Source organism: Ailuropoda melanoleuca, chromosome 10 (genome assembly GCF_002007445.2).
Source record: "Ailuropoda melanoleuca isolate Jingjing chromosome 10, ASM200744v2, whole genome shotgun sequence".
NCBI classification, from domain to species: domain Eukaryota; kingdom Metazoa; phylum Chordata; class Mammalia; order Carnivora; family Ursidae; genus Ailuropoda; species Ailuropoda melanoleuca.
Genome location: NC_048227.1, coordinates 107,565,807 through 107,585,369, shown reverse-complemented (window position 1 = coordinate 107,585,369; position 19,563 = coordinate 107,565,807). Strand labels below are relative to the sequence as shown.

At 48.4% G+C, this 19,563-nt stretch overlaps 1 long non-coding RNA gene across 7 annotated transcripts in view; it reads right to left on the bottom strand.

Annotated features, from left to right (window-relative positions):
- The window catches only part of LOC105237386, a 20,699-nt gene extending 1,205 nt beyond the window's left edge, over positions 1–19,494 (bottom strand). The window contains exons 1-8 of one of the 7 annotated variants that reach the window (XR_004628220.1): positions 19,232–19,494; positions 18,306–18,420; positions 18,082–18,214; positions 17,530–17,611; positions 15,340–15,541; positions 12,221–14,474; positions 11,121–11,420; positions 4,678–8,326 (exon numbers count right to left, since the gene is read on the bottom strand). This is a non-coding gene — a long non-coding RNA (uncharacterized LOC105237386). Of the gene's footprint in view, positions 1–4,677; positions 8,327–11,120; positions 11,421–12,220; positions 14,475–15,339; positions 15,542–17,529; positions 18,215–18,305; positions 18,421–19,231 lie in introns of those variants that run through there. The other 6 variants (XR_004628218.1, XR_004628221.1, XR_004628219.1 and 3 more) reach the window with 6 other exon arrangements.
- Between the last annotated feature and the right edge of the window lie 69 nt (positions 19,495–19,563).

Sequence of the window (19,563 nt, the reverse complement as noted above, 5' to 3'; positions counted from 1 at the left end):
AATATATATGCCCCCAACAGAGGAGCAGCAAGATACACAAGCCAACTCTTAACCAGAATAAAGAGACATATAGATAAAAACACAATAGTAGGGGTNATCCAAGGATACAGTATTGAAAGCGGCCAGGGCAAAGAAATTTCTCACGTACCAAGGCAAAGGTATCAGGATTACGTCAGACCTGTCTACAGAGACCTGGAATGAGAGAAAGGCTTGGGGGGGCATTTTTAAAGCTCTTTCAGAGAAAAACATGCAGCCAAGGATCCTTTATCCAGCAAAGCTGTCATTCAGAATTGATGGAGAAATAAAGACGTTCCAAAATCGCCAATCATTAACCAATTTCGTAACCACGAAACCAGCCCTACAGGAGATATTAAGGGGGGCTCTATAAAGGTAAAAAGGCCCCAAGAGTGATACAGAGCAGCAAGTCACAACCGATACAAAGACTTTAAAGAGAAATGGCATCATTAAAATCATATCTGTCAATAATCTCTATCAATCTAAATGGCTTAAACTCTCCCATAAAACGCCACAGGGTTGCAGATTGGATAAAAAGACATGACCCATCCATTTGCTGTCTACAAGAGACTCATTTTGAACCCAAAGATGCATTCAGACTTAGAGTAAGGGGATGGAGTACCATCTTCCACGCAAATGGACCTCAAAAGAAAGCTGGAGTAGCAATTCTCATATCAGATAGACTGGATTTTAAACTAGAGGCCATAGAGAGAGATACAGAAGGGCACTATATTATTCTTAAAGGAAGTATTCAACAAGTGGATATGACAATTATTAATATATATGCCCCCAACAGGGGAGCAGCAAGATACACAAGCCAACTCTTAACCAAAATAAAGAGACATATAGATAAGAACACAGTAATAGTAGGGGACCTCAACACCCCACTATCAGAAATAGACAGAACACCCTGGCAAAAACTAAGCAAAGAATCAAAGGCTTTGAATGCCATACTCGACGAGTTGGACCTCATAGATATATATAGAACACTACACCCCAGAACCAAAGAATACTCATTCTATTCAAATGCCCATGGAACATTCTCAAGAATAGATCATGCTCTGGGACACAAAACAGGTCTCAGCCAATACCAAAAGATTGAAATTATCCCCTGCATATTCTCAGACCACAACGCTCTGAAATTGGAACTCAACCACAAGGAAAAACCTGGAAGAAACTCAAACACTTGGAGGCTAAGAACCATCCTGCTCAAGAATGACTCGATAAACCAGGAAATCAAAAAACAAATTAAACAATTTATGGAGACCAACGAGAATGAATACACAACGGTCCAAAACCTATGGGATACTGCAAAGGCAGTCCTAAGGGGGAAATACATAGCCATCCAAGCCTCACTCAAAAGAATAGAAAAATCTAAAATGCAGTTTCTATATTCTCACCTCAAGAAACTGGAACAGCAACAGAGGGACAGGCCTAACCCACTGACAAGGAAGGAGTTGACCAAGATTAGAGCAGAAATCAATGAATTAGAGACCAGAACCACAGTAGAGCAGATCAACAGGACTAGAAGCTGGTTCTTTGAGAGAATCCATAAAATTGATAGACCACTGGCAAAACTTGTCCAAAAACAAAGAGAAAGGACTGAGATTATTAAAATTATGACTGAAAAGGGAGAGGTCACGACCAGCACCATTGAAATTGCAAGGATTATTAGAAACTTTTATCAACAGCTATATGCCAAAAAACTAAACAATCTGGAAGAGATGGAGGCCTTCCTGGAAACCTATAAACTACCAAGACTGAAACAGGAAGAAATAGATTTCTTAAATAGGCCAATTAACTATGAAGAAATTGAGTCAGTGATAAACAACCTTCCAAATAATAAAACTCCAGGCCCAGACGGTTTTCCTGGGGAATTCTACCAAACATTCAAAGAAGAAATAATACCTATTCTCCTAAAGCTATTTCAAAAAATAGAAACAGAAGGAAAGCTACCAAACTCATTCTATGAGGCTAATATTACCTTGATCCCCAAACCAGGCAAAGACCCCCTCAAAAAGGAGAATTACAGACCGATTTCTCTAATGAATATGGATGCCAAAATCCTCAACAAGATCCTTGCTAATAGAATCCAACAGTACATTAAAAGGATTATCCATCATGACCAAGTGGGATTCATACCTGGGATGCAAGCATGGTTCAACACTCGCAAATCAATCAATGTGATACATCATATCAACAAGAAAAGACTCAAGAACCATATGATCCTCTCAATTGATGCAGAAAAAGCATTTGACAAAATACAGCATCCTTTCCTGATTAAAACCCTTCAGAGTGTAGGAATAGAGGGTACATTTCTCAATCTCATAAAAGCCATCTATGAAAAGCCTACTGCAAGCATTATTCTCAATGGGGAAAAGCTGGAAGCCTTTCCCTTAAGATCAGGAACACGACAAGGATGCCCACTCTCGCCACTATTATTCAACATAGTACTAGAAGTCCTTGCAACAGCAATCAGAAGACAAAAAGGGATCAAAGGTATCCAAATCGGCAAAGAAGAAGTCAAACTGTCTCTCTTTGCAGATGACATGATACTCTATATGGAAAACCCAAAGGAATCCACTCCCAAACTATTAGAAGTTATAGAACAATTCAGTAAGGTGGCAGGATACAAAATCAATGCCCAGAAATCAGTTGCATTTCTATACACGAATAACGAGACTGAAGAAAGAGAAATTAGGGAATCCATCCCATTTACAATAACACCAAAAACCATACGTTACCTTGGAATTAACTTAACCAGAGACGTAAAGGACCTATATCCTAGAAACTATAGATCACTTTTGAAAGATATTGAGGAAGACATAAAAAGATGGAAAAATATTCCATGCTCATGGATTGGAAGAATTAACATAGTTAAAATGTCCATACTACCCAGAGCAATCTACACTTTCAATGCTATCCCGATCAAAATACCGAGGACATTTTTCAAAGAACTGGAACAAATAGTCCTTAAATTTGTATGGAACCAGAAAAGGCCCCGAATCTCCAAGGAACTGTTGAAAAGGAAAAACAAAGCTGGGGGCATCACAATGCCGGATTTCGAGCTGTACTACAAAGCTGTGATCACAAAGACAGCATGGTACTGGCACAAAAACAGACACATCGACCAATGGAACAGAATAGAGAACCCAGAAATGGACCCTCGGCTCTTTGGGCAACTAATCTTTGATAAAGCAGGAAAAAACATCCGGTGGAAAAAAGACAGTCTCTTCAATAAATGGTGCTGGGAAAATTGGACAGCTACATGCAAAAGAATGAAACTTGACCACTCTCTCACACCATACACAAAAATAAACTCCAAATGGATGAAAGACCTCAATGTGAGACAGGAATCCATCAAAATTCTAGAGGAGAACATAGGCAACAACTTCTATGACATCGGCCAGAGCAACCTTTTTCACGACACATCTCCAAAGGCAAGAGAAATAAAAGATAAAATGAACTTATGGGACTTTATCAGGATAAAGAGCTTCTGCACAGCCAAGGAAACAGTCAAAAAAACTAAGAGACAGCCCACGGAATGGGAGAATATATTTGCAAAGGACACCACAGATAAAGGACTGGTATCCAAGATCTACAAAGAACTTCTCAAACTCAATACACGAGAAACAAATAAACAAATCATAAAATGGGCAGAAGATATGAACAGACACTTTTCCAATGAAGACATACAAATGGCTAACAGACACATGAAAAAATGTTCAAAATCATTAGCCATCAGGGAAATTCAAATCAAAACCACACTGAGATACCACCTTACGCCAGTTAGAATGGCAAAGATAGACAAGGCAAGAAACAACAATTGTTGGAGAGGATGTGGAGAAAGGGGATCCCTCCTACATTGTTGGTGGGAATGCAAGTTGGTACAGCCACTCTGGAAAACAGTGTGGAGGTCCCTTAAAAAGTTAAAAATTGAACTACCCTATGACCCAGCCATTGCACTACTGGGTGTTTACCCCAAAGATACAGACGTAGTAAAGAGAAGGGCCATATGCACCCCAATGTTCATAGCTGCATTGTCCACAATAGCCAAATCATGGAAGGAGCCGAGATGCCCTTCAACAGATGACTGGATTAAGAAGCTGTGGTCCATATATACAATGGAATATTACTCAGCTATCAGAAAGAACAAATTCTCAACATTTGCTGCAACATGGACGGCACTGGAGCAGATAATGCTAAGTGAAATAAGTCAAGCAGAGAAGGACAATTATCATATGATTTCTCTCATCTATGGAACATAAGAACTAGGATGATCGGTAGGGGAAGAAAGGGATAAAGAAAGGGGGGGTAATAAGAAGGGGGAATGAAACATGAGAGACTATGGACTCTCAGAAACAAACTGAGGACTTCAGAGGGGAGGGGGGTGGGGGAATGGGATAGACTGGTGATGGGTGGTAAGGAGGGCACGTATTGCAGGGTGCACTGGGTGTTATACGCAACGAATGGAGTGTCGAACTTTACATCGGAATCCGGGGATGTACTGTATGGTGACTAACATAATATAATAAAAAATCATTTAAAAAAAATTAAAAATAGAAATACCATACAACCAGTAATCCCACTACTACCCAATGCAAATAAAACACTAATTTGAAAAGAAAAAAAAAAAGCACTCCTAGACAACGTATGTCCAGTTTGGGTATGTGTTTGTCACTTTACTCTCGCGAGGAGAAACATCAAACAAGCATCTGGCACGACACCATTCCCCATACGCTGCTCTCACTCCCCGCTGAGCTTCGCCAGGAAAGCCCCACTTTCTAACCAGAGCTGTGGGTTCGGCTCAGAAGCATCAGTGTTGGCAGTGAGTTCCATTAATTTCAGTGTTTTCCCATGAAATCTATCCACAGGTCTTTCCTTCCTGCAAGCGTGGGACCCCAGTTCACCCCCGAGCCCGGCTCTCCTGCAGTTCTGCTCCGGACCAAAGCTGAGATTGTGACCTGGAGACCCGGATCGTTCGGAGCTACGTCAACAGCATGGGCTTCGGACTTGGCTTCCGTTTCACTGCAGTTCGGCGGACACGGGATGCAGTGTTGGTCTCAGGTGTACAACAGGGTGACTGGACACATCCATGTGCTCTGCTGTGCTCGCCACGCGTGTAGCTGCCCCCTGTCACCCCACACGCTGTCAGCACCATTCCAGACACACTCGAGCTGTGCCCAGACTTGCTTCTTTGTCATTTAAAACTATGGCCGTAGAAACTCCACCCATCAGGTTTTGGTTTTAGTCCTAAATAACAGCTGAAAAGGTAAGTATTCAGATTGAGGAAGAGATTTTTTTAAAGGAGAAATGAAGATAAGAATTAGGCTCTTTACATAAATTGAAAACTCATTTTTAGAGCCTTGAGTTTTGCTAACAAGTGTAGCCTTGCTACAAAATATCCCCACTAGTAGACACCCAAAGGAATTCAAAATCATGTAGAACTCCACCCAACAGGCTTTGATATGCACAGTAGTGAAAGTTCAGTCTCTAAACCCTGCGGAGGATTAATGACAAAATAATGAATTTTGGCCTCACAGCACAGACAAGCAACTGCCCTGATGTTTTCAGTGAAAGGAAGCCGGAGGGCTCCCACACCCCTCAGGTTCCAGTGGTTTTCAGACTTCTGTTTCCTCCAAACCTTCCAGGACCCCCACATACATTGGAGAAGGCAGGGCTGCTGCACACGGTGCCCGCGTGTCTGCTCAGACTCCCGTCCCGACGTTGCCCTGACGGCATTGTTCAGACGTGATGGACACTTACAATTAGTTGACTCTAAGTTAAGCAGATCCTGGGTCCTGGGCTCCAACCAATCGGATGAAGGCCGTGAGAGCAAAGACTAAGGTTTCCCAAAGAGGGAATTGTCCTCAAGACGACACAGAAACCCTGCCTGAGTGTCCAACCGTCAGACACACACGTCAGCACCAACGCTTACTTGAACCTCCAGCCCGCAGCTCAGTGTACGCACATTAGAGCTGCTAGTCCTCACGGCAGTGTGAGCCAGTTCCTTCAAATAAATGTCTCCCTCTCCCTTGATAGCTAGCCGGATCGATCGATTGATCAACGGTAGATAGGAAAATAGAAATGGAGGTATAGATGTGTAGCTGGAGATAGAAACATACCTCCTATTGGATCCATTTCTCCGGAGAGCTCTAACTCAGTAAGACTGTGTTCACCTTGCAGAAAATGAAGAGGATTTGGCCGTCCTCTGAGCCGGACACAGTCACACCAAGTCGTGCATGCCATCAAGTACACAGCGGGTCCCAGGCAGCTCCGTCACGGAACGGCACGGAGACTTGCTTTAGCCACAGCTCTGTCTGTGTCCAGCCATCTCCTGCTCCGCTACTTGGAGCCGCGTGCTGTAGGCAGATTTGGGTGCAACGCTGGTCGCGAGGGTTTCTTACCAGCAAACAAAATCCCGCCTGTCGTTTTCCTGCCAGCTCAGTGTGTCCATAAAACCTTCTCCAGACCCCGTTGTCCCCCCCAAGAGCCTGTGCTACAGCAAATAAGCTTTGTAGAGACCTTGGCTTTGCTGCTCCCATTTCCCGCTGCCTGGGACACCGCGGAGGAAGGAAGTGTTCTTTCTGTTCCCAGCTCAGCACAATGCCTCTCACAAAAAACGATTTGTTAACGAATACATAGATGAGGTATTGAACTGGGGGCCGTATAATATTCTAAATAGGCGTCCTCGGGTGGGTTAGGCGGCCTCATTGACGTGGCAGGTCCATCACCTAAGTTCACTACTGCGCCCAGCACAGGGCACGGGCCGTCGGTGTGTTTGCAGTGGTCACCGACCACCACCAGAGGGTGCAGATCAGCTCCCCGCAGACTCAAATTTGGCCTCTCCTCCAGATTCCTGACTCAGTTGCAAAACTTCCACACGCACCATTTCCAAAGGTTACATGCAGAGATCCTTTGGTCCGAAGCCTCTCTCCCGCCCCTCATAGTCATGGGTCATCACATCCTGCTGGTGCTGGGTCACACTCCCTTCCGCTGGTCCCCACTCTCACCTCGGCCACCTTGGACACCTCCTATCTGGCCTTCCTGCTTCAACAATGCTTCTCAAACCCTCTGTCCACCCTGCAGCTCAAAATTCTAACAGAAGACAATGATGTCTCCATCCCTTTACTGTGTTAAAGGAGAACTCCAGCACGGCTGCTTTTCTAGAGCATGTCTGGTGCCTAGCCTGGCGCACCTGTCTGCCATGACCTTGGCCACTGTGTCCCATCAGTCAGTCTCCAGGCACACCCTGCCTGCAGTTGATGTCATGCTGTCCAGCAGAGTGGCCACTAACCCACATTTGGCTATTTACATTTACACTCAGAATTAAATACAGTTCATGGGCACCTGGCTGGCTCAGTTGGCTAAGCGTCTGCCTTTGGCTCAGGTCATGGTCTCAGGGTCCTGGGATCGAGCCCCGCACAGGGCTCCCTGCTCAGCAGGGAATTTGCTTCTCCCTCGGCCTGCTGCTCCCCCTGCTTGTCCTCTCTCTCCCTCTCTCTCTTGCTGACAAATAAGTAAAATCTTAAAATAAAAAAAAAAGAATTAAATGCAGTTCAAACTTCAGTCCCATGGCCACGCTGGCTGCTTTCCAAGTGTCCCACAGCCACACGACGAGGCTGGGGCTCCCGTGTTGGATGGCAGAGACTAGCACATTTCCATGACCACAGAAAGTTCCGCTAGACGCTGCCATTCTCGCGTGTCGGTCAGGAGTCTTCAAGACAAGAAAATCCACTCTCGCCAGGTTAAGCAGAAAGAGAATCATAAAGAATACGAAGCAATGTGGAGAGCTGTCAGGAGAGCAGACCTGGACGCTGCTCGGCGAGCGACAACACCGCCAGAGCTGTGTCCCCACAGCGCAGGGCTCCGCGGGCAGAGACACCCCCGCCCCACCACCGGCCACCCAGCTCAGCCTGCAGCGACCGCAGCCCTGGACCAGACTCGGGTCCGCTCCGCGCCTCGCAAGGACAACCCCCTCCCACTGGGCTCTGACCTCAGCCCAGGTCACCGGGCGAAGCCGGTGCTGCAGGAAAGCCTGAGCAATACCGGTTCTGGCTTTGGAATATCCGCAGCACAAGAACACCGGTCCATGACGCCGTCCACACTGCAGGCTGTGGCCACCCCACGTCCTCGCCGCCCTCTCCCTGTACCGAAAGCAGCAATGGCCCAGCCACATGCCCACCTGACAGGCACCTGCCCTTCATGAACGATGGGAATGCACACACTCTCCTCAGAGAGACCTGAAGCCGCGTCCGTGTCCACACTGCTCAGGGTGGCCTTTCTCGTCCGGGTAAGTTCAGGCGGATAGCTGAAGACCGAGGGGAGCATATAAAGTTCAGCGCCATCCGCGCGTGCCATGTACAGTAACGGGGAAACAGGAGGGGGAGGGAAAGGAAATGAGTTATGATAAAACCCAGGAGAAACTGTGGGTAGTTAGTGTGGTGGGTTGAACTGTGTCCTCCTCCTCCAAAAATTCTCATGTGGGAGGACCGCAGGACCTCACAATGTGCCAGTGGTTGAGGGAAGCAGTCAAGTTAAGATGAGGTCATTGGGATGGGTCCTAACCCATATGGCTGATGTTGCTATAAAAAGGGGATTTGGACCCAGAGGTGGACACGCATGGAGGGCCGACGGTGTGGACACACTGTGAGAAGATGCTGGCCTTGTGGCCAAGCAGGGAGACCTCAAGAGACACCATCCCCGCCCTCACCTTGATTTGGGACTGCCAGCCTCGAGAATGGTGAGAAAGCAGTCTGTTGTTTAAGCCCCCCAGTGTGGTCATCTGTCACAGCAGCCCAAGCAGACCACAGAGCCACAACAGCCCGCGTGGCCAGGCAGGTACAGAGCGCTGGTGGCGTCCCCAGCTGCCTCCCGCACACCCGATTCCACGCTCCTGTCCCCTAGCCAGCATCTGAGCGGGTTGGTAGCTTCTGTCTTCATTTTCATCTGCATATCTGGGGGCATCTCCCAGTGGAGGGCCGTGGGGGCACCTCCTTCTGCCCCCAGGGTAGCAAGAGCCCAGTTCCCTATTCATCAGCTGAGACCACTAGATGGCGATGCTTCTTGGCCTGTGGGTTTCGTATGGCACCTGACGGGTCACCTGGAGCGAGCCACATGTGTCCCTTGGGAAACACCCTCTAGCAGAGCCCAAAAGCCCAGAGAAAGGAAAGAAGCGATTTGCTGGTGAGTCATTGGGTAGGAACCGAAGCAGCTCTGCTCACTGCTACCCTCCCTCAATCTCCAGTCGGTGCAGGAAAGAAAAGCCCCCAGCCGTGGTGGTGCAGTGCCCTGCTGAGGCCAGGACGCACCCTGGTCCCCGGGGGCCGTGACAATTCCTCAGTCGCCCACACCACAGTCCTAACAAGCCCGATGCGCAGTGTGAATCTGAGGAGACAAACCCTCGGCCCGCTGCGCCTCCTTGGCTGTGCTTCTGAGTCAGAACCAACCGGTGGGTTTCCGATGTCATTGGTCCCCGGGTAGCAGGACAGGTGTCCTGTCTCACAGTGCTTATCTCTCTAGGAAGGAGCTTACTTCTCGCTCCCACCCAACGGGTCAGGGAAGGGGCTGGGGGCTGGGCCACTGCTCCCCCAACATGCCTGTGCCCGACCACCCGCTGCTCACACCCCACCCGCCACACCCCTGCTGTTACTCAGACAGACTGATGGACAGATGGAGCCCCTGGTCTGCTCTGCGGTGTCCTTCACCGAGAACACCCTTCCCCGGCCTTCACGGGCTGCGTCTACTGCCTCTGCAAGGCTTTGTCTGATGGTCCCATGTGAAGGGCACCGCACCCTGCGCGGCTCTGCTCGGCTCACCCCCTCCCCGGACTCCCTCCTGGCCCTCAGCGTGACCTGCGTTGATTTATTCTCTCTCCTCTCTCTCTGCCTGCCTCTCCCGCAGGAATGTGAGCACGGCAGAGTCCTGATTGTGTGTACCTGAACACAGGGCACACTCGTCGGCACTCGGCAATGCTCATGGCACAAAAGTGGAGAGACAGGGGTAGGAGCCCACCCAGGAGATCTGAGCTGGGTTTCCCTTAGAAAACACTTCCCCTTCCTCCTGCTCCCCAGCCCTGCCAGAAGTCACCAGGAAATAATTTCTACACAAGGTACCAGGGGTGGGTGAAAGCAGAGAAACACATGCCCTTTGGCCCCTGGAAGTCAGGGGTTCAGATTCTCTCCTGGGCCATCATGAGCTGCGTGGGGACCTGTCGGGGGTCCTTCAATCAGGGGGACCTCACAGAAGTCTCGGGGGCCTCCTGCACCTGAGTGCATGGGGCTCAGGGGGTGTCTTCCTCCCTTGGCGGAAACATCCAGAGTAATTTACTGCCGCCGCAGACAATGTCCTCTTAAGGTTAATGATTTGGTGATGCTGGAGTTTGCCTGACCAACAGGGAATTCGGTAAAGCTGCACCTTCTCTTTCTAGGTGTAGAACTAGGCCAGGGATAACAGGCAAGGACAACCAAATATTAGCTTTCAGATACGCTGCTTAGGACGGCATTCCAGACCCAAGCAGACAAACCTACGGGGAAGTTCCTTTGAGGCCACGCCAACAAGCTTAACTCAGGCAAAGGTCAACCGTTCTGTGGGTGAAAGATTGCTGAACAACCGACCTGATCTCGTTCTGTGTTTAAATGTGTCTGCCTCTGCTGTGTGACAGTATTCACGTCACATGGGCCACCATCCACCTGGCCGTCCCAATCTCCAGCTCTGAGATCACGTGTGGAGAAACAGAGACTGAAGTCTAGACGGAGCCCTGAGAACTCAAGCTCCCCACTCACGGCTTCCCCCTGAGAGGAGGCGCCATCGCGGGAAGCCGGCGGGGCTGGCCAGGGGTTCTTTAGGTGACATAGAGGTGACCATTGGCTTGACCAGGAGGTCAGAGGAAAGACTCCCTGATGGGTCTTGAGAGACTCACAACGGACCACGCATACAGAAGAGCAAGGGAGGAGGAGAGACCGCAGTTCGCGGTGCAGAAAATTCATCTTCGTGACAAATATGTGAAGCCGACATTATATACTCAGAATACACACACGTTCTTCCACCGCCTGAGACACCCGGTAGAGTAAACAGTATCCCTGATGAATCGATCTAAGACATACCTGTGCAACTCCCGTATGAAACCAGATCCAAAATGAACAACAGAATTTCAGATGTAGAAAGAAACTTTGCCCATTCGCGGCCCGGAAAGCTGATCCATGCAGGGGGTGTTTTTGAGTCTGGAGTGACCGCTAAGGGTGGGTAAGCTAACTTCTGTCCCGACAGACGGTGCTCTAGCCGTGTTAGCTGAGACGGGGGATTTATGGGAATTTGAAAACAGGACACTGATGGTTCTCTTGTTGCCTTGTTCCATTATGCGATACATTTTGGAGATATTTGTATTCCGTTTTCTGGAGCAGACCCTGAGGTGGGAAACAAAGGCAGAAGAAAAATTATTAAGTTTCCTTACTCCCTACAGCCCACTGACAAGCCCTTGGATCAGGCAGAGGGACTCCTCTGGGAGCTCAGCTGCCTCGACGTTAATACTATGCTGAGGGCAAAAGGCAATCTCAGCCCCATCCCCAGGACCCTGGAAGTCACTCCAACATAAAAATTCCTTTGGAAGCTTCCTTTATCTCCACCCCCCCCACCCAAAATATGTGTCGGCAATCATCCCCAAGCATATGACCCACCAGTTTACGTCTGAAGGGTCTCATGACTGAGGGTTTACGAAACAGTAATAAACAACCTTTTCAACAATAGCTGGCCCCTCTCAGGGCCCTGGAAATCTTGTCAAAATACCTGGCAGCTCTGTGCCGTCCCTAAGGCCCTCCCAACTTGAAAGTACCTAACAGCCCACTCCTCAGGACCCCAGCGCAGCTCCTTCTGCCCACAGGTCCTGTCCCCGTGCTTTCATAAAACCACCTTTTTGCATCAAAGACGTCTCAAGAATTCTTTCTTGGCCATTGGCCTTGAACCCTAATGTCTTTCCTACATTAGAGATCACTAAAAAAATCAAATCAATCAACTTTTTTAAAAAAGAAAGAAAATTTAGCATTTAAATTGAGATGAATCATTAAGTGGAAAATGCACACGAGATTTTGAAAACTTAGCATGGAAAGAAGAAAATAAAACATTTCAGTAATAATTTTTATACTGATTATATATCGAAATAATATTTTGGATATATTGGGCTAGACTATATCATTAAAATTATCCCCACCTATTTCTTTTTCCAGTCTTATTGTGGTTACTAAAAACATAAAGTTCTGCGTGTGGCGCCGGTTCTATTCCTAGTCCCTTTTCCCTCACGCCAGGGCCGTGTGGGAGAGGGGTTCAGTGGCTCTGTTGTCCTATTAAGTGGTCCACTTGCTGGACAAGTCTGATGACTTCCTCATTGTTTCCTTGGGTGACTTCTTTCAATCCTTTCACTTCCTGTGGGCCGGCTTGATCCGATTCAGGTTCCTGACGTGGGTGGACTCCACCTGCGGGGCTGGGACCCTGAGGAGGCATCACACCGGGAGGGACTGTCCTCTAATGGTAATGTTAAGTAGGATCTCCTCGATCCCTCCTTGTAAATTTGCATCTCCCTTTTCAGACAGCAAATAATCACTTTAAAGATCCCCCTCCCTTTTATTTACAGAATGGTTTTAGCATTCCTTGCTGATTTTCATCGGAATCCGTCATTTCCCTAGGGATTGCAAACTGGTGTTCTTTTAATTTCACCATTCTTTCATATTTATTAGCTGACTTTATTCTGAGAAGAGCTTTCCTTCATCACTAGGATTATCTGAAAAGTTCATACAGGTAAATGCTTCTTTCCCTTTAATTACCAAAAGAGTTGGTGCACTAGATACGACAAAGGAGTTTCAGGTTTTTGTGTTGTTTGCTTTTTTTCTGGGCATTTTTAAGTTTGTTTTTTGTTTGTTTACTGTTAAGTTCTTAAAAATAACTTTACTGGGATAAAATTCACATATCATGCCATTTCCTCTCCTTAAAGATTATTTATTTATTTGACAGAGAGAGAGCACAAGAGGGGGAGCGGCAAGGCAGAGGGAGAAGCAGTTTTCGCGAGCAGGGAGCCCATGAGGGAGGGGCTCGATCCCAGGATCCCAGGGTCACAACCTGAGGCAAAGGCAGACGCTTCATGACTGAGCGACCCAGGCATCAGTTTCCCCCTTTGAAGTGTACAATGCACTGGGTTTTAGCACATTCCCAGAGCTGTACCACCATCAGCACAGCCCATGTTGGAGCATTTTCACCCCCTGGAAGGAGACTGCATACCCACGCCCGCTCCTCACGGCCACCGGACTATTTACCGTGTCCCCGGATGTGCCCACTGTGGCTGTTTCATGTGAGTGGGATCACACCGTATGTGGTCCCGTGTGCCTGGCGTCTCCATAAGCATAGTGCCTGCAGGATCCGTCCATGTGGTAGCACGTGCCAGAACGTCATTTCTTTTTATTGCTGAATAATAGTCCATCATATGGTTATTCCACATTTTACTTATCTATCCGTCAGTTGATCCAACATTTGGGTTGTTTTCACTTTTTGGCTGTTATTTACAATGCTGCTATGAGCATTTGGATACAAGGGCTGTGTGAACATATGTTCTCAGTTCTCTTGGGTGGGGATCTGGGAGCGGGATTGCTGAGTCATGTGGCAGCTCTGTGCTTAGTCATTGGAAGAACTGCCAGACTGTTCTCCAGAGCTGCTGCCCCACTCTGTGAGGCCGCCTCTTCCTCCACCTCCTGACTGACACCTGCTGCGCTCCATTGGCTGCCCCTCCGCAAAGTGGGAGCAGTGTCTCTTTACGGCTTTATCATCCCCGGAGGGTGGATAACGCTGAGCATCCTTTCATGAGCCTGTTGGCCATTTGTGTATCTTCTTCGGAGAAATCTCTATTCAGTCCTTTGTTTTTTCTTTAACTGGGTTGTCTTTATATTACCAGGTTGTAAGCATTCTTTCAGTATCTTGGTGCAAGTCCCTTATCAGATACATGATTCGCAGAAATGTTCTCCCATTCTGTGGTCTTTCTTTACATCTTTTTGTTCTGCCTTGAGGATCGTGGGAAAGAGGCGTCCCCCCGTTGCTTGTAGTCACTGTTCTTCCTGATACTCAAATTGTCCTGGGTTTAGCCAGGGGGAGCCCCTCCCCAAGGCTTCTTGTTCTATCAACACAAGCCCTCTCATCCTCACAAAGGTAGAATTTCATCCGGTGTCAGGGCAGATCAGAGGGCTTCCCAGGCTCCTGTAGTCACAGCCATAGAGCTCATCCCTACCCTGACCCACAGCTGCAGAGAAGGCAGGCTGGCTCCCACCACGGGCGAAGTCTGTAGTCAGAGGTGTGAGCTTCCATTTCTGTTGATGCCGTTGTAGCCGGGGCGCAGGGGTGCACAGGCACTTGGCTCCAGGGGTCCGAAACACAGGGGGTCTGCTGTCGGTCGCTGCCAAAACCCAAAGCAGAGACAGGAGTGGCTGTGAAAGAAGAAAGGGATTTATTTCAGTGAGGCCAACACTGGAAAGACCGCCAACTAGTGTCTCAAAGGCTATCTCCAAAGTGCTGAAAATATTTCCAGGTTTATATAAAGAAAATGTGGGACAAAGGTGGATGGTTATGGGCAGGTGGACATGAAGGTCAAACTGATCGTTGTCTCCTCGGAGCTAATCACCAGTGGGGTCTTGCTGGCTCAGGGCAACCCTTGCTGCTTGACGGGTAGTTTGTTCCCATCAGGGGACGCTTTGCGCATAGGATCTTCCCCCTGAGCCAAGAGACCAGATGGAAAGAAGAGCCCAACTGGAGAGTTTGAGGTCAAAACAGAGGCAGCCCAAGTCCCCTGTCGTATGCTCCCGCAACGCGGTTTTCACCACACTCAGAACCAAACAATTATGTAGGAGAAGTTGAGATGAGGCTCCAGAGGGAGCTGGGGTAGCTCCGACCTTGCTCCAAGGGCACAGACCAGCAGGATGACCTCTCAGCCCTTCGTCCTCAGACAGGGTAAATAATGCTCGGAGGGTTAAAGGTGGCTCAGTATTTACACACGCTCCCTGGTTAGAAAACAAGCCACCTGAGCTGTAGCAAAGGGAAGAGGCTGGCGGGTGAGCCATGGGGCACTCAGGCTGTGCTAACGTGGGTACAGGAAGAGGCCAACCTTTACCTAGTGGTGGTGGACCCTGGGGACCTTGCCCAGATGTTACTACTGGCAATTCCCACAGACACTCAACAACATGTATGGTGTGACAATTATTGTTTCCATTTTATAGATGAAAAATCTGAAGCCTGGGGGTTTTAGAGACTTGCCAAGTGCAGGCAGCTAAATAAAAGGGGGCAGGCTGTATTCACCTGACGTGAAGGTCCTGTTTCTTCTGCTGGCACACCCTGGCTGGGAGGGTGTACAGCCGCTGGAACGCCCGGACCACCAATCCTACAAGTGCTCCTTCCGAAAGCACTCTGTGATTAAGGAAATTTGGGAAATGCTACAAGGGATAAGCCTCTTTGACGCTGTCACAGTTCATGAGATCCTAAGTAAAGGCTCTCAGAAGAGCTGAAGAAAAAAATTAACCTCGTCAGATTCAAACATTTCCTAAATACCTGGGACCAAGAAACTGTCCGCCCACCACACCACAGTTTCATTTTTCTCCTGAAGCCCCCAAAACACAAGCGCTGGAGAATGCTGCCTCTACTCATATTAGAGTGTGTTGGCCTGTTCTCCCCATAACCAGCAGCGAGCAATCTGGGGGCAACAGTTGGCATCCTGGGGTTACCCAGTCCCCTCTCCTCTTTCAGTGGTTGGGTTTAGTGTCCTCCGATGGTTGTGGCCAAAATCGCAGGGATTGGGGGATTACAAAATAGTGATGTCTCTGCTTCCTTTATCCTTCACCATTTATTCACTAGGAAATTCCTGAACTGCCAAGCCAAGTGAAGATTCCTCGCCTGTGAATCCGTTTCTTTGTGACTTCTGTGGGCACAGTGTGAGAACCGTGAGCCAGGAAAAAAGTGGACGGGGACAGGGGCTGCCAGTCCAAGAGCATTCACCAAGACTTGCAGGCAGCACGACCGATTCATGACAGGTAGGATGCAAGAGCTAACTGGGCAAGACCGTGCTCATTCATATTCCGGACGGTGCCTTGCCTCTGAGAGCAAGTGTCCCCAGTTCTCACTGAACTCCCAAGTTTCTCGGCTTCCTCATTCACTACATCCTTTAAATTACTACAGCTATCAAACTACGTACACCTGCCTAACCGGAGCCAGAGGCAGGTGCTGGGCTTCAATAAAAGAGGGCAGCTGGACGAAACAGCATGGCTGTTTATAAAACACTTTCTCATCCACTAAATACGCCTCAAAAGTTGCCTCTTGTCATCACAATGGCCCTCCCAGACGGACAAAATGGTCATTTTAACCCCCATTTCCAGAAGAAAGCCTGTGCAATGAAGTGTGTTAGTTCATAAGCACAACTACGCTGTTTCCTCTTTTCCTTATTTTGCTGCTATCTTGATAGTCGGGTGAAAAAAAATGTAGCTAGTTTGCTACCATACCGAAGATTTCTTCCACCACGTGAGGCATCACAGACCCGCCTGCCATGAACCCTTGCACTGGACAGCCAACCGGGGGACCACCCACCCTCCTATAACACAAGCCCTGCCCGGGACACACACTGTGTGCAAGCTGCTCACACAAGTCTGGCCCGTACAGGTGCTCTGTAACAGGGCCAGCTGTCCGCCTCGGACTTGGGCAGTCTGTCTGAGCTCACAGATCCTGCTCCGAACAGTCAACAGGGAAGTGCTGCGTACAGGTGGTGATTGTCGTTTCCGAACTTGGATGGACATGTGAGATTCGTTCCTCCACAAACTTGGGACTCAACGTAGCCAGCGATGTTTGCATTTTTACCTTCTATACTCTGTCCCTGTAGGGACCATGTAGGGTTTTTAGGCCTTTCTAAAGTTTTATGAAATAATGTAGTAAGATCTCTTGCCTACTGTTATGTTCTTATACATTAGACCATATAGCCTGCTCCATATTTAAAGGTTTTATCTATTTATTTGAGAGAGAAGAGCATAGAAGCAGGGGGAGGGACAGAGGGACAAACAGATTCCCTGCTGAGCAGGAAGCCCGACCCTGACCCTGGGCTGGATCCCAGGACCCTGGGATCAGGACCTGAACGGAAGGCAGATGCTTAACTGACGAAACACTCTGGTGCCCCTGCTCCATATTTAGAGTAGCAAAGATACATATTAACATGGAAGAAGTCCTTCTAATTGGAAATCATGGGGAAAGCATGGCTCTCAGAGTAAGAGAACTGGATTCAGATCCCGGGTTAGCTGCTTAGCAAGACATTTTTCCCTTTATATATTCCTTCAAATTCTTCAGCTCACAGCTCATACTCCTCCACGTAGTGGGAAACTAACAGAAGGCTCTAAGGTCCAACTGAGGCCCACATGTGGAAAGCAGAATCTTCAGAAACGGGTCTGGTGGTGACACCAGTAATTGGGGGCAGGAGCCCTCAGTAGTGTTTGTCCAAGCTCTGTCACTGACCAGCTTTTTGGGCCGCTCCAACCTCCCGAAGCTCTAAGGTAGGGATCTAGGAATCTGCAGGAGGTCTTCTGAGCCACTGTTCCTGAGAAGAAGGAAAATACCAGGGTATTTAAGACTGAGCCACTGTGAGATCCAGGAGCCCTTTCTCACATTGGGTATTGGGGAGGGTCCCTTCCCCATTAATCTTGCAGAAGCAGTTTGGTTTTATTGAAGAAGTCATTCAGTTTCCTCAGGACCCCACCCCCACCCCTTCTGGGTTGTAAGAATTACTCTACAAGAAGTGCCTACTGGTTAACAAAAGGTGGCTGCTATCCTTAAAAAACAAAATTCAAATTCGATCAGTAAATTTTAAATCTAATTGGAGGGATTCATGAATGGGGCAACATTCCTTCTAGCAAGATGCTCCAAGGAGTTGTATAAAATGGAAGGTTTTTATAGGAACGAGGGTGGAGCAAAAAGTTATTAGCAAAAGAAAAGAGAGGGGTCTTATGCAGATTACTGCATCTCCTTTAGCCGTGGAGGTGGGTGGAGAGGGCCCTCATGACAGATTACCTCATTGATACAGACTGGAAAATTCCAGATTGACTGGCTTAAAATTCCACTCCTGTGAAGTTTGAAGTTAAGTTTTGGTTTGCAAGACTTGTTCTGGTTTGCAGGACTGGAAGCAAGTGACTCCATCTTGGGCCTGTGGTTTTGTTTTGTTTTTTTAGCACTATTAATAATACTACTATTAATAATTAAGACGCCTTATGTTTTCTTAGCTTATATATTCCTACCTCCACCGTGAAGCACCAGTTCAACATAATTGACTTTCCCGTGTTAAGATGGATTTGCAATGTCGCCTATTCAGTCTTCAAATGAGGTCAAGGTCAGGTATGACCCAAGGAGGTCCTTAACAGAAAATGAATCTGATTCAGTCAAAGGCTTGCTATTTTCCTTCTCAAAATCATTTTTCTTCAGTGTTATTTATTTCGAATAGATAGAATATTTTCATTGTAGAAATTTCAATAGGAAAAAAAAGGAAACAGTGAAAAGTTTAGCTTCCCTCCACCCCTCTACACTTAGCTATCTTTGGAGGCAGTCACTACTAATTTTCCCTTTACCTTTGGAAACAGATTTATAGATTTTTCTTCTGTCCCTCTGCACAAATTAGTAGCAAACCATATACACAATTCTGCACCCTAATTTTTTTTTTTTGAAGATTTATTCATTTGAGCGCGAGCGAGCGCGAGGAGGAACGGGAAGGGCAGAGGGGGAGAGATCTCCAGCACACTCCCAGCAGAGCGGGAAGCGCCACCTGGGAACTTGATCTCAGGACCCCGATCATGACGTGAGACGAAAACAAGAGTCCGAGGTTTAACTGACTGCGATACCCAGGCGCCCCTGCACCTTGATTTTTCTTACCCATTTTAAAGATCTTTCCATACCAACACATACAGAGCCCCCTTCCCCTTCCAAGCTGCCGTACAATATTCAATGCAACGGATGCAGCGTGATTTAACTCTTTATGGATGGACATACTAAAAACAATGCTGTACATCTGAAATTGCACAAGCTTGCTGGTCTGTCCATTGTCAATGTCAGCCACCCGCCCAGCGCCCAAGGCGGTTACATCCGATCTACGTTCCTGCCAGTGATGCCCGGCAGCCCCGGTCCCCTACACCTTCACCAAAGGCATTTCCAGGGACCCGATCGCCTTCACCTGGGGCCCGCAGAAGTATGCAAGGAGCCGAACAACTGAAGCCTCCCGTCCTCCCTCCCCGATGCGGCGCCGCGGAGCCAGCGGCCCGGGATTCTTGCCGCGCGTCCCCACCGCGGACTGCTGCGGGCCGCGCACGCCCGCGCTCCCGGCGCGCTCGGGGCCGGCTCAAGGTGCCCTTGCGAGGACGCGGCCACACACCCTCGGGGGGCCGCAGGAACCCGGCCCGTCAGCAGCAGGACCGTCACCACCGCGCCCGGAGGGACGGCCAGCCAATCCCCGGCGGGCCCCGGCCGTTTTACGGCAGCAGGCCCCGCCCCCGACCGCCGCTGAGG